At 42.9% G+C, this 13,144-nt stretch overlaps 1 long non-coding RNA gene across 2 annotated transcripts in view; it reads left to right on the top strand.

The window, feature by feature from the left end:
- LOC148043549 (uncharacterized) overlaps positions 1 to 13,144 on the top strand; it is a 67,952-nt gene that overhangs the window by 39,651 nt on the left and 15,157 nt on the right. Inside the window, exon 3 of one of the 2 annotated variants that reach the window (XR_015697994.1) lies at positions 13,023 to 13,075. The exons of the other annotated variant lie outside the window; for it this stretch is intronic. This is a non-coding gene — a long non-coding RNA (uncharacterized LOC148043549). The remainder of the gene's footprint in view (positions 1 to 13,022; positions 13,076 to 13,144) is intronic. 2 annotated transcript variants of the gene reach the window in all.

The following is a 13,144-nucleotide window of genomic DNA, read 5'->3' as shown; positions in this document are numbered from 1 at the left end:
CTGTCCCTTCTTCATCAGGGTTCCATCCAACACCCCGACCTATCTTGGCTCTACCTAACCACATGGAGGTCTTGAGAGCAGCTAACCTTTCTGAGACTAATCCAAACCATTCAGGCTTCCCAACGCCCAGCCACTAATAGAATCTACGAATCAACGTGGCAGACTTTCAGCACGTGGTGCATCTCTAAAGTTGTTTCTCCCCTGGAGGCTTCGGTTTCCCAGGTTTGGAGTTCCTGCAACAGGGACTAAACAAAGGGCTTACGCCTAACAACTTGCGGAGGCAGGTTTTGGCTCTGTCCTCGGTTCTCTCTCTTCACCGAAATGAGCCTCTCTCCTTGTACCCTCATGTACAATGCTTCATTAAGGGCGCGTCTAACCTCTGCCCTCCTGTCATCCACCGCTTCCCCTCGTGGGATCTCACCAGGGTCCTTGACTCCCACACTGGACCACCCTTTGAGCCTCTCAGATCGGCCTCCCTGCATCACCTCACATTGAAGACAACCTTCCTGGTGGCTATCACGTTGGCACGATGCATCTCAGAATTGGCGGCTCTTTCCATCCGTTCTGACCTGTGTATCTTTCACCCAGACTGTGTGGTCCTTTGGATTGATCCCACCTTTGTCCCAAAGGTCAATTTGGCCTTTCATCAGTCCCTGGACCTCACCCTACCAAACCTTTGCCCTAATCCCTCTCATAGGCTTGAGTGCAAATGGCACAAGTTAGACATCAGAAGGGCTCTTAAGATCTATATTGCCAAGACGGCCATCTTCAGACGCACTGAGGCACTCTTCATCTCTTTCCATCCCACAAATAAGGAGCTAAAGGCTTCACCATCTATGGTGGGGCACTGTATCCGATTGGCTATAACCAGGGCTTATGTGGCAAACCACCTCTCCCCTTCATCTAACATTACGGCGAATTCCACAAGAAGCACGGATACATCTAAAGCGTGGACAAGGCAGGCCTCGGTGGAAGAGATCTGCAAGGTGGCCACCTAGGCGAGCCCTAATTCTTTTATCCGCCATTATAAGATGGACATACGCATCGGCAGATGCGGCATTCAGATGGCAAGTCCTCCAGCAAGTTCTCCCTTCTTCAAACTCCTAGCCCAGTCTCAATCCCACCCCGGGACAAGCCCAGCTCTGGTACATCCCATGCATGACCGCCAGGGCCGAATTTAGATGAAAAGAGGCCCTAGGCTATTCCACTTATGAGGCCCTTTCACCTCCCATTTTTAAGTTTGTAAATTGCATGAGAGACAATAAAATACATAATTACTGTGATATATATCACTATATTTCTATATATATATAGCTGGCCTCCCGACGGAGGGCGGCTCTGCTCTGCGGCAAAGGCAGCGAGGCCAGCCGCCTCCCCTGCTGCGTTCAGCTGCCCGGCTCGGCCCCCTTGCCCTCACCTGCCTGGCCGCTGGTGGGCTCCGCGTCAACAGGGTGGCTACTGGGAGCGGCCGTGCCTCTCGCCCGACCGCCGGTGCCGGGATCGTGGGCGGGCTCCCCAACTGCCGCGGTGCTGGAACGATCTTAACCAATGCATTTTTATGTTTGTTTATTAGTCATACGCGTAGAATTTCTCCTTATTTTTGGTTCAGTATTTTAGTGTTCACTGTTTTTAGAATAGTGTAATTTTAATTTTGCTAACAATTTGAATGTAGGCCCCTCTTGATCTTGAGGCCCTAGGCTGAAGCCTAGTTAGCCTATAGGAAAATCCGGCCCTGACGACCGCTGTCTCCACCAACGTTGTAGAATGGGGCATTGGTTCTTATCTGATACGCCGCTTCTCTAGGCAGGTGGAGACAGCGGTCATCCCCACCCTTGGTTCCTGGCCTAGTGACAGTGGGCATTATGGAGCTAAGGGGGGAATTTTATTTTATTTTTTCCGGAGGATTGAAAGCAGTCAACTAACGCACAGCAGTCTACTTATCTCCTTTGTCACAAAAGTGGGAGGACACTCTCCCGAGGCGATGACATCACTTTGGTAGACTCAGTTTATTGGTTACTGACTGAGTTAACCCATGCATGACCGCTGTCTCCACCTGCCTAGAGAAGGGGCGTATCGGGTAAGAACCAATGCCCCATTCTTTCCTGACTTGTTTACTTTCCATTGTTTTTTCCTCTGAGTAATCAATTAGGGTATTGAGTGTATTCACCATTAACAATTATTATCTCTATAGTAGGACCAAAATAAACTTTTTAAATATCTCCTCACAAAATTAGTATTTTCATGGAGGTCAGTCAAAGCAATTTCATTAACCAGTCTTTCAGTAAACACATCATGTTATTTGGTATTAATGACCTATAAAAGAAGTTGAAGCCATTCTAAATATATCTCTTAACTATGTTACACGACTAGACTATTAAACAACTTACAAAATCACTTCCTGTCTATATATAGATACAGTGGCATATTGTGTTATAACAAAAGAACCCCCATTTTATCAACACTTCTCATATATTTTTTTAGAACATTAGAAAAGCCAGTATCAGCAGCCAATGTTATTAAATTAAGCATAGCTGCAGATTGAGGAGTTCCTCCTTACTTAATGGGACTTGCCTTAATTTTGGTCTGTTAGTTTGATCAGGGTGAATGTAAGCTGAGTAGGAAAACACTTATTTTGAAACTGAAAGATCCAGGTTCAATCCACAACCTTTCCAGAGAGCATTGGGAAAATCCCTACCTGAAACTCTACAGATTTGGTGATACTAAATGTCAACAATATTAACATTTGCCACACAGGGATTTATAATAGTTTAGTTTAATAGAAAGAAGGACTAGGGGAGACATGTTGGCAGTATTCCAATATCTCAGGGGTTGCCACAAAGAAGAGGGAGTCAAAGTATTATCCAAGGCGCCTGAGGGTAGAACAAGAAGCAATGGGTAGAAACTAATCAAGGAGAGAAGCAACTTAGGAAAAATTTCCTGATAGTTAGAACAATTAATCAGTGGAACAGCTTCCCTCCAGAAGTTGTGAATGCCTCAACACTGGAAGTTTTAAAGAAGATGTTGGATAGTCATTTGTCTGAAATTGTATAGGGTTTCCTGCCTAGGCAGAGGGTTGGACTAGAAGACCTCCAAGGTCCCTTCTAATTCTGCTATTGTAATGCATTATAAGCAAGAGCCAGCAACTTGTATTACATGGCAGCCAGGGCAAACTGTGGACCAGCTGAACTGATCCTCTTTCTACATGGTCACTAAGAAACGAAAATGACGTGATGCCACAAAATCAATCAAACTCTCAACAAAGGAAGTTTTACTTTTGTATATGTTGGCTCTTTCATGAATGGATATATATTGCATGTAGTCTTTGACTTATAATCACAATTGGGAGTGGAAAAAAAGTGACCATTACATGAGTCGTATCTGATTTTACAACCTTTATTTCCACAGTTGTTAAGTGAATCCTGCTTTCCCTGATGACTTTACTTGTTTGGAAGCCAGCTGGGAAATCACAAATGGTGATCACGTAACCACAGCATACTGCTGGTTGCTAAGCACCCTAAGCCTGATCACACTGCAATGGTCATAAGTTGCAAGTCTGGTTGAAAGTCACTTTTTTTCCATACCACTGTTACTTTGAACGATTGCTAAACAAATTGTTATAAATTGGGGACTATCAACTAGTAGTGACTAGTAATTAGCAAGTTCTTGCCATATCTTCTTAGGGTGGTTCAGTGGTTAAGATGCTGAGTTTGTCGATCAGAAAGGTCGGCAGTTTGAATCATGAGCTCCACATAACTGAGTGAACTCCCATTACTTGTCCCAGCTTCTGCCAACCTAGCAGTTCGAAAGCATGTAAAAATGCAAGTAGGAAAAATAGGAACCACCTTTGGTGGGAAGATAACAGCATTCTGTGCGCCGTTGGTGTTCAGTCATGCCAGCCACATGACCATGGAGACATCTTTGGATAGTGCTGGCTCTTAGACTTTGAAAGGGAGATGAGCACCGTCCCCTAGAGTTAGGAACAAGTAGCACATCTATGTAAGGGGAACCTTTACTTTTGCCATATTTTAAAGATTTAAACTATTTGGGCAAGCTTTGGAAATGGAACTTACTGCTTCATAAAATAGCACCCTGAGCAGATCTGAACACAGAAATATTACTTCTTTCAGCAGAAAAATGCAAAGGCTTGAAATCAGCGAAAGGTAGAGAAAAATAGCCCACAATATGTTAAGTCCTCAACTTGCGATCGGTCCTAAGTCCTCGACTTATGACCGGGCGCAAGTCCTTGACTTGCGATTGACAGCCGGCAACTGCTCAACCATGGCTGATTGGCTAAGGCGCGGCTGGCTGAAACATGGGCTGTTTGCACCTTTTCCATTGGTTGCCCTGCTTGACAACTTGCGTATAAATAGCTGTCAAGCAGGGCAAGGTGCTGAACTCTGTATATAGTTACTCTAGTTGCTGTTCCGTTACAATAAAAGCTGTTCTACTTACCTCAGCTGTTCCAAGTCTCTTCAATCAGTCCAGTCTTCAATACTAGCGATGAGAAAGGGATGTTGAAGGTTTCCTGCTAGAACAGTAAAGGAGAAGGATGATTAATTCCTTTTCTCTTCACGTGAACATTTTTTTTACCTCTGCACTGCTTATCGCTATGGCTTCGCTGCCTCAGTTCGCGCCTTTTGGCTCACCACACAAATCATGGGCCGGGTTCCTCGAGTGATTCCAGTGTTTCCTGATTGCTAATAATAATCATCTACTACAATTTGTGTGGGGGTGATTATTCCTCCCTCCTTGCGCCACCAAGTGCTAGACTGTCTCCGCCAGGGCCACCCAGGCATAGCTCGCATGAAAGCTCTGGCTCGCACCTATTTCTGGTGGCCCAAGTTGGATGAGGAGATAGCTACTTGGGTCAGCCATTGCACATCCTGCCAACTCTCCCGCCCTGCCCTCCAGCCATTCCCATTAGAGACTGGGAGGTTCCTAGGGGACCCTGGTCAAGGGTCCATTTGGATTTTGCGGGCCCCTTTCATGATCAGAATTTCCTGATGGTCGTGGACGCCTTCTCCTGTTGGGTGGAACTCCTGATCATGGCATCGACCACTGCAGAGTCCACCATACGGGCATTGTGGAGGGTGTTTGCCACGCATGGGTTGCTGGACACTGTAGTGACCAGCAACAGGCCCCAATTCACTGCCGCAGCCTTCTAGGATTCCCTGACCGGGCAAGGGATCCGCCATGCCCCAATGGCCCCCTACCATCCTGCTTGCAATGGCCAAGCGGAATGAGCAGTCTGCTCAGCCAAAGAAGCATTGGGGCTCATGGACCGCAGAGATTGTCCCCTGTCCAACAAAAGCCCCGCAGAGCTGCTGATGGGCCGCCACCTGCGAACCACTCTAGACAGGCTGCACCCTCTTTATAACACCATGCAGCCTCGTGACCTGGGGTGCCTCCACGCCTCTTCAGGGAGCGGGACCTGGTTTTCACCAGGAGTTTCACAGATCCAAGGTGAGTGCCTGCCACATTACCAAAGTAACCGGTCCCTGTTCTTATAGGGTCGGACTTCCCAATGGCAGCGAGTGGCAACACCACATGGATCAACTAAGGCACCGCCTACCCACCTTCTCCCAATCAGGCCTCTCCTGCCTGGCCACCACCTCCTGGCAGCCTGCCCGGGCACCTCCTCAATCCACCATGACACCGCTTCCGCATCAACCCACCAAGGCCTTCTCCCAATCAGGCCTCTCCTGCCTGGCCACCACCTCCTGGCAGCCTTCCTAGGCAACTTCTCAAGCCGTTCTGTCGCCGCTAGTTCACCTACCTGTTCCAAGTTCGCCATCTCCATTGGTAGGCCCGGATGACATCACCCGGAACTCCACTCCCATTGGGGAGGAGCTACTACAGGGACGACGTACCTCACCGACTGCTCCTCTGCAACTGCATCATTCTGGGTGGGTCCAGCGCTGCCCTGCCCATCTAAGTGAGTACGCATGCACCCTTACTGCACATGTGTGTCCGCTGGTGGGGAAAGAAGTGTTAAGTCCTCGACTTGTGATCGGTCCTAAGTCCTCGACTTACAACCGGCCGCAGGTCCTTGACTTACGATTGAAAGCCAGCAACTCCTCAGCCGCACCTGATTGGCTAAGGCGTGGCTGGCTGAAGTGCATATAAATAGCTGTCAAACAGGGCGAGGTGCTGAACTCTATATAGTTACTCTAGTTGCTGTTCCGTTACAATAAAAGCTGTTCTACTTACCTCAGCTGTTCCACGTCTCTTCAAGCAGTCCAGTCTTCAATACAATGCTTCTTAGGCTCAGAATATTTTTGGTTTTTAATGGTATGCCAGGGGTGCATTCCAAAAAGTCACAGGGATCAAGACAAAAAAAAATGGATAGCAATAAGGCAAAAGCTAAATTTAATTTAATTTAATGTACTTAATTATAGATGACCTGATTATTCTCCATGTGTTTAATAGCATTGTCCTACCACATTAAATATTAAAATCTCATAGCAGTTTTCGGCAATTCTCAAGAGGCATCTGAAACTTCAAGGATCACATGTGACATAAAGTTTTAGCTATTATTAATGCTGGGCAGAGCAATTCTGCATCCTTGCTTGTACCTTTGTTGCTGGTCAGGTCCTATTTATTTGATGAAAGAAAATTTGCTATGGAAATTATTTCAAAAGATAAGATAGTGTTATTTTTAGAGAAACTTTCAGAGATGAAATGTGGTATTCTTGAACTTGGTTGAGGTAATCAAGGATGTATGTGAATCTCCTCTTTCATTTTATAATCATCTCTAGTTTCCCAAATTAATCCCAAGAGAAGCTTTAATGAGGAAACTCCGTTTGTGGGTCTTTCTCAGAAGTAATGTTAGGGTTTTTTACCCTAAAGCAATAGCGAATTTCTCCTAGAAGTTCATATATATATATATATATATATATATATATATATATATATATATATATATATATATATATATATATATATATATATATATATATATATATATATATATATATATATATATATATATATATATATATATATATATATATATATATATATACATACATACATACATACATACATACATACATACATACATACATACATACATACATATATATATATATATATACACACATACATACATACATATTTATATACACACACACACACACACACACACACACACACACACACACACACACACACACACACACACACACACACACACACACACACACACACACACACACACACATATATATATATATATATATATATATATATATATATATATATATATATATATATATATTTACATATTTACCAGCTTCTCTGCTAATGGCTTTGAGAGAGAATTTCAAAAGACAATTTTACTGTAGCTGCACTCTGACTAAAGGTAAATGTTCCTCTCGTACATAGGTGCTAGTCGTTCCCGACTCTAGGGGGTGGTGTTCATTTCCATTTCAAAGCCAAAGAGCCAGTGCTGTCCGAAGACATCTCTCTGGTCTTGTGGCCGGCATGACTAAAGGCCAAAGGCGCATGGAATGCTGTTATCTTTCCACCAAGATGGTCGCTATTTTTCTACTTGCATTTTACATGCTTTTGTACTGCTAGGTTAGCAGAAGCTGGGATAAGTAATGGGAGCTCACTCCACTACGCTAGGGACTAGGGATTCAAACCATGGAACTGCCGACCTTTCTGATCAACAAGGTCAGCGTCCTAGCCACTGAGCCACCGCATCCCTACAGTTTAAACTCACACTTGCCCATGGTGAGAGGTATGGCATTATCTTTGAGCAACTAATCAGAAAGTTTTATATGTGTATAAATTAATGATGACAACAATGTAGAGATTCATCCTGTATAGCAAATAGGAAAAGTACTCCTAATTTGACAAATTCATATATGCATTTTGTATTAGTATGTATACATTATCATATAAAAATGAGGGCAAAGTCCAGACTTTCATGTTTAATGCAATTACATTACAACATGCAGAAATAGTCCTCTGTAATAGACTAACAAACCATTTTGAAATCTGTAGTACCTTTTTTTGGTAAATAATATTGAAAATGTTGATTCAAACTGAAATCTCCATTTTTTACATGTTTAAGCAAGATGGAAAGCAGTGCAGGATGAAACCTTTCTGGAATATCCTTGATAAAAGCAGCAAATGATCCCCCGCCCCATGACTTTCATTTGTAGTTTAAAACGGGCCTACAATATTTTGATTTTTTTTTTAGTTTTACACAGATTGCTTGCATAAAGATCTGCATCAGTACAATGCAGTTCATCTTTTCAGCAATTATTAATGTTGTATCTCATGCAATTTTATGAATTATCCCTATAAAGCATGTTTTAGGAAAAGCAGCTTACAGAGATTTGAGGGCACATTAATCCATGGGATTTTTCATTGAAATAGAGAAAGCACCAATCATATCATAGCAAACTTAATTGAAACAGACTTGCTCAGATTTCAAGCATCTTGAACATGCTAAGTTGATTGGGAATGATGGAACTGCAGTCATGTAAAGGTTAAGGTCTTGATAAAACGTTTTGTTCCCCAATTCCATCTAAAAGCTAAGGAGTTCCAAGATTCCGATTGAGCGAGTCCAGAGGTATTTCACAAGAAGGGTACTCCACTTTTCTGTTAGCAACAGAATACCTTATGTCACCAGGCTTGAAATCTAGGTTTGAACAATCTGGAACTGTGCCGCCTACGGTCTGACCTAAGTGTAGTACACAAAATTATCTGCTACAACATCCTACCTATCAATGACTACTTCCGCTTCAACCACAACAATACACAACAATACACACAATAGGTACAAACTCATGGTAAACCACACCAAACTCGATTTCAGAAAATATGATTTCAACAACAGAGTGATCAATGCCTGGAATGCACAACCTGACTCTGTTGTTGCATCCTCAAACCCCCATAACTTTAATCTTAAACTGTCTAACATTGATCTCACCCCATTCCTAACAGGTTAGTAGAGGCATGCATAAGTGCATCAGCGTGCCTAACATCCCTGTCCTACTGTCCCCATTTATTTGTACCCATTTTCTGTGTTCTTATTCATGTTTATTGTTATTCCTGTTATCTTGTACATGAATGACAGAGTAACTAACTAAATAAATAAATAAATAAATAACAACCAAAAAATATTGCACTAAAAGCAGCAGCTGCCTTCCAGTTTTGCCAAAGGTTCATTCGGATGAATAGAATGTCTAAAATTCATATTAAACTCAGGATTAAGATAATGCCCAGGGCAATTGGAAGAAAAACAAACATTAAGAATTTTCTTTGGACATCAAAAAGATATGCAAAGGATATCCTCTCTCACCTTTTATTCTGGATCTTTTATCCTGGTTGCCTTGATTAAACCAAACTGCCTTAGGTGAAGGATGCACAAAATTTATCAAGTTGAAAGTCAAGCCAGTTTTTCAACTACGTTAGGACTGCATGGCAAAAGAGAAACAATTCAAAGTGCTTTAAAATGCGAGAGGATGAAAATGCACAATTTTTGCTGTATTAATTAAATTAATTAAATGTCCTATTACATGTTGTAACCAGAGGCAAAAACATACTTTAGAGACACTATCGACAGTTCCTTAAACCAACCATGTGGTCCAAGATGTAGCTGCTTTAAAGAGTTCTAGACGGCTTATGTGAGCAGCCTCATTTTTCCTAAGCATTGTTTCGCTCTCACAGCCTTCTCTGTATTAATATTAATCTTTGTATTCAATATAATGATACCATGTTTTCTCCAAAATAAGACAGGGTCTTATTTTCTTTTGACCCCCAAAATAAGCACTTGCCTTTTGGGGAGGTCTTATTATTTTTGAAGTGCAGGAGGCGGCGACCATAGTCACTTCATGGCTGCTGCTGTGTTGCAATATTTTCAGGAAGGACTTATTTTTGGGAAAGGGCTTATTTTAGTGCATGTGCTCAAAAGCCTGATTGGGCTTATTATCCAGAGAGGTCTTATTTTCAAGGAAACAGGATATAGCCGCTCAGTTTTAATGCACAGGGAGATACACACAGATCTCTATGAATCAAAAGAAAAAAAAATCTTCCAGACATTTGCAAGATCTCTGTGAATCAAAAGAACAAACATATCTTCCATAAATATTTGTTTATGAACACACACACACACAAACACACATCCAAAGTATATAGACATTAAAACCTTTCATATTAATGTCTTAGTTTGGCAACACCAGGATGGAGAAAAGAGATAACAAATATACAACTACAATAGAATCAGTAGGCAGAAAAGTATCTACATCCATTTTGCTGAATTGGCACTGAAAAAACCCACGGGGTAATCCAGAACTACAGGAGCCAGGCAGAGGCTCACAAAGTCGTGGCCTGGAATGCTTATGAGCTGCATAGGATTAGCTGACAGCTGCTGGCAAAGACTGCCAGGCTCAAGCACAAATGCTAGGATTCTGCAGCGTTTTAGGCTTTAAGGCAAAATCCTCTTTAGAGCACCTCAGAGCAAAAATGTAGATCCTATCAGCACAACATAGGACCCCTCTGCAGCTTCTCCAACCAAACATGAAAGAAGAGCTGCTTGTACCCAGAAAAAGATGCAGCTGCTTTAAATCTCACATATGCCTCCCTTTCCTACTACATCTTTTATACTTTTAAATCCAATGTGCTACAGAACCGTATTCGATAAAGCAGTAAGAGATGTTTCTGTTCCCAAGACTTGCTACTTGCCTGAGACTTTGCAGGAACATAATCCTGCAACAACAAAAAAAATTCTCATGCATTTGCTGTGCCTTGTGTCCTGCAGCCTCTATAGCTGTGATGACAAACCTATGGCACGCATGCCAGAGGTGGCATGCACCGCCCTCTCTGCGGGCACGCGAGTCATCAGCCCAGTTCAGCGCCGCCTTGCATGCGCACGTGCCTCCCACCGGCCATCTGGTCTTCAGGTCTCTGCCACATCTACAGGTCTGTGTGTGTGTGTACAAGGAGCGCATGTGAGGAGCAGGGCATGTGTGGCCTGTGTGCTCGGAGCGGGGTACATGGGGAGCTACATGCGAATGGGCAGGGCACAAGGGTGGTGGCTGCACACACTTTGCATTTTGGGGGTTTGGGCACATGTGTGCTTTGAGTACTTGGTCCTGAAAAGGTTAGCTATCACTACTCTCTATCTGTCTGTCTGTCTGTCTGTCTGTCTGTCTGTCTGTCTGCCTGCCTGCCTGCCTGCCTGCCTGCCTGCCTGCCTGCCTATCATTAGCCACCCAACACCAAGGTCATAATCTTGGTGTGCCCCAGCAGAATGCCAAGTAGCTTCTGGAAACTCTGTAAAGTTCCTGCTTATCTTAGCTTGCTTGATCCATAAACTGTAGGTGTTTATCTGATCCTTTCTCCAGAATTGTTCTCTGTCACATGTTTCCTGGTTTAGGGTGAGGGTGCAAAGGAAGACAGAATAATGAGAGTGGCTTTGTCATATTGTGATGCAAAATCTATCCCTATAGAAAGCAGCAAGTTTCTGCAAAACCTCGTGCAGTCCCACCTTCTCTGATCCATCAGTGGCATACAGGTAGTCTTCAACTTATGACTGGTAGCAGCCATTCAAAATTATGGTGGAATTCTCTTCCACATCAAAGCTACTTAGGACCTGGTCTTAAAGTTATGGCTGCTGCAGCATCTCCCTGGCTGTTCAACCTTCCAGCTGATTGTAGCAGTACACCCAGCCAATCTCCCCCAATTCCTCCACACCAGATCCATGCAGACCTGCTTCCCACTCCAGGTCCCTCACCTTCCTCAATTACCTTTCAAAGATCTACAGCACTTGGGTTAGAGATGGATTACTTTTTGCTGGTCCTGGTCCAAGCAGCTGCATTGAATTGTGGTTGCTCAGAAAATGAAAATGTATTGCACCAAGCAGCCCAGCAATAAAACAGTCTACTCTGCTTTCCCAAAGCAGTCTGTGCAATATTTAGCCACCAGGTCAGCAGGAACAGGAAGTCGGGGCCATTAAGTGAGGCTGTCTCGTTTAATGGCTCTCAAAACATGTGACCATAATGGCAGGCTCCATTACAGTCTTAGGTTGAGGACTACCTATATGTACAGCAGACATGGAGAAGGCAAGAAAGAGTATGTATGGGGTATATGTATACAAGGGAGCTTTCTAAGAATTTGGAGAACAATTGAGCCATATTGGTGAGCTTCAGGCAGCCCCAGGGATATTGATTATGTAACTATGCTTTAAAATGTAGCTGAAACTCTGGAAGAAAATACAAATTAAGTGTTAATTTTTGTGTGTGTTATACATTTATAATAGCTAGGTCATTCAGGATATAGACCTAATTAAACCTGTCTGCTTTTATTCACATTGCTTAGCAACTAAGCAGAGATGAGGAAGGGTAAAGCATGTTAGTCTGGTATAATGGGTTGTACATACCATGTGTTCTTCTCAAAGCTACCCCAGCATGTCACCTTTTGCTCTATTGGGCTGTCTGAATGTTTTGTGCATGTGCCTGTGTGTGTCTACACACACACACATATACCCACACATAGATGCAACTGCTATTGAGCTTTTTCATTTTAGAATCAATCTGTTTTCTGATTCTTAATCCGCTGAATTCAATTGGTGTTTTTTTTTCCAGATGCTCTTCTAATGCCTGGAACATGTATATACATATTTCATAGGAGGCATTTAACTATAGCCTAGCTAGCCATTTGAAAGCAATTTGTTTTCTGTCAAGGAGAATCAGAATAATTGGAAACAATGAAGAAGAAATATTCACTGCAGCACTGATAGAAATGCATACCGGCGGGGTGGGGGGTGGGGAAGCTCCATAAATCTTTTTATTTCCCAATCTTTATTCAATTCAAAATCTTTCCTGGGACCTTCAGAAAAAAAATGGACAGAATGTATAAAAGCACGTATATTGGTTGTGGATGCATATATTTTGCATAGCTGATTGTAATTTAAACTGACAAGTCAGATTCGCCACCCACTGAAAATGCTGATGAATGCTCACATCCGGTTCTTATATCTGGCAGTAGTTTGCTTTGCTGTTTTACAGATGCCTTCAGTAGCCCCAGATGGACTTGCAGGTGCTATTCTCCCAGTATAGAGGTGAGTGGGAAACCAGAATAAATCTATAGACAACAGAGGTTTCAGATCGAAGAGGTGGCACTGAATTAA

This window comes from Thamnophis sirtalis, unplaced genomic scaffold (assembly GCF_051295495.1).
Source record: "Thamnophis sirtalis isolate CommonGarterSnake01/CBP01778 unplaced genomic scaffold, rThaSir2_p1.2 scaffold_11, whole genome shotgun sequence".
Lineage (NCBI taxonomy): Eukaryota > Metazoa > Chordata > Lepidosauria > Squamata > Natricidae > Thamnophis > Thamnophis sirtalis.
This window is presented reverse-complemented; position numbering and strand designations above follow the sequence as displayed.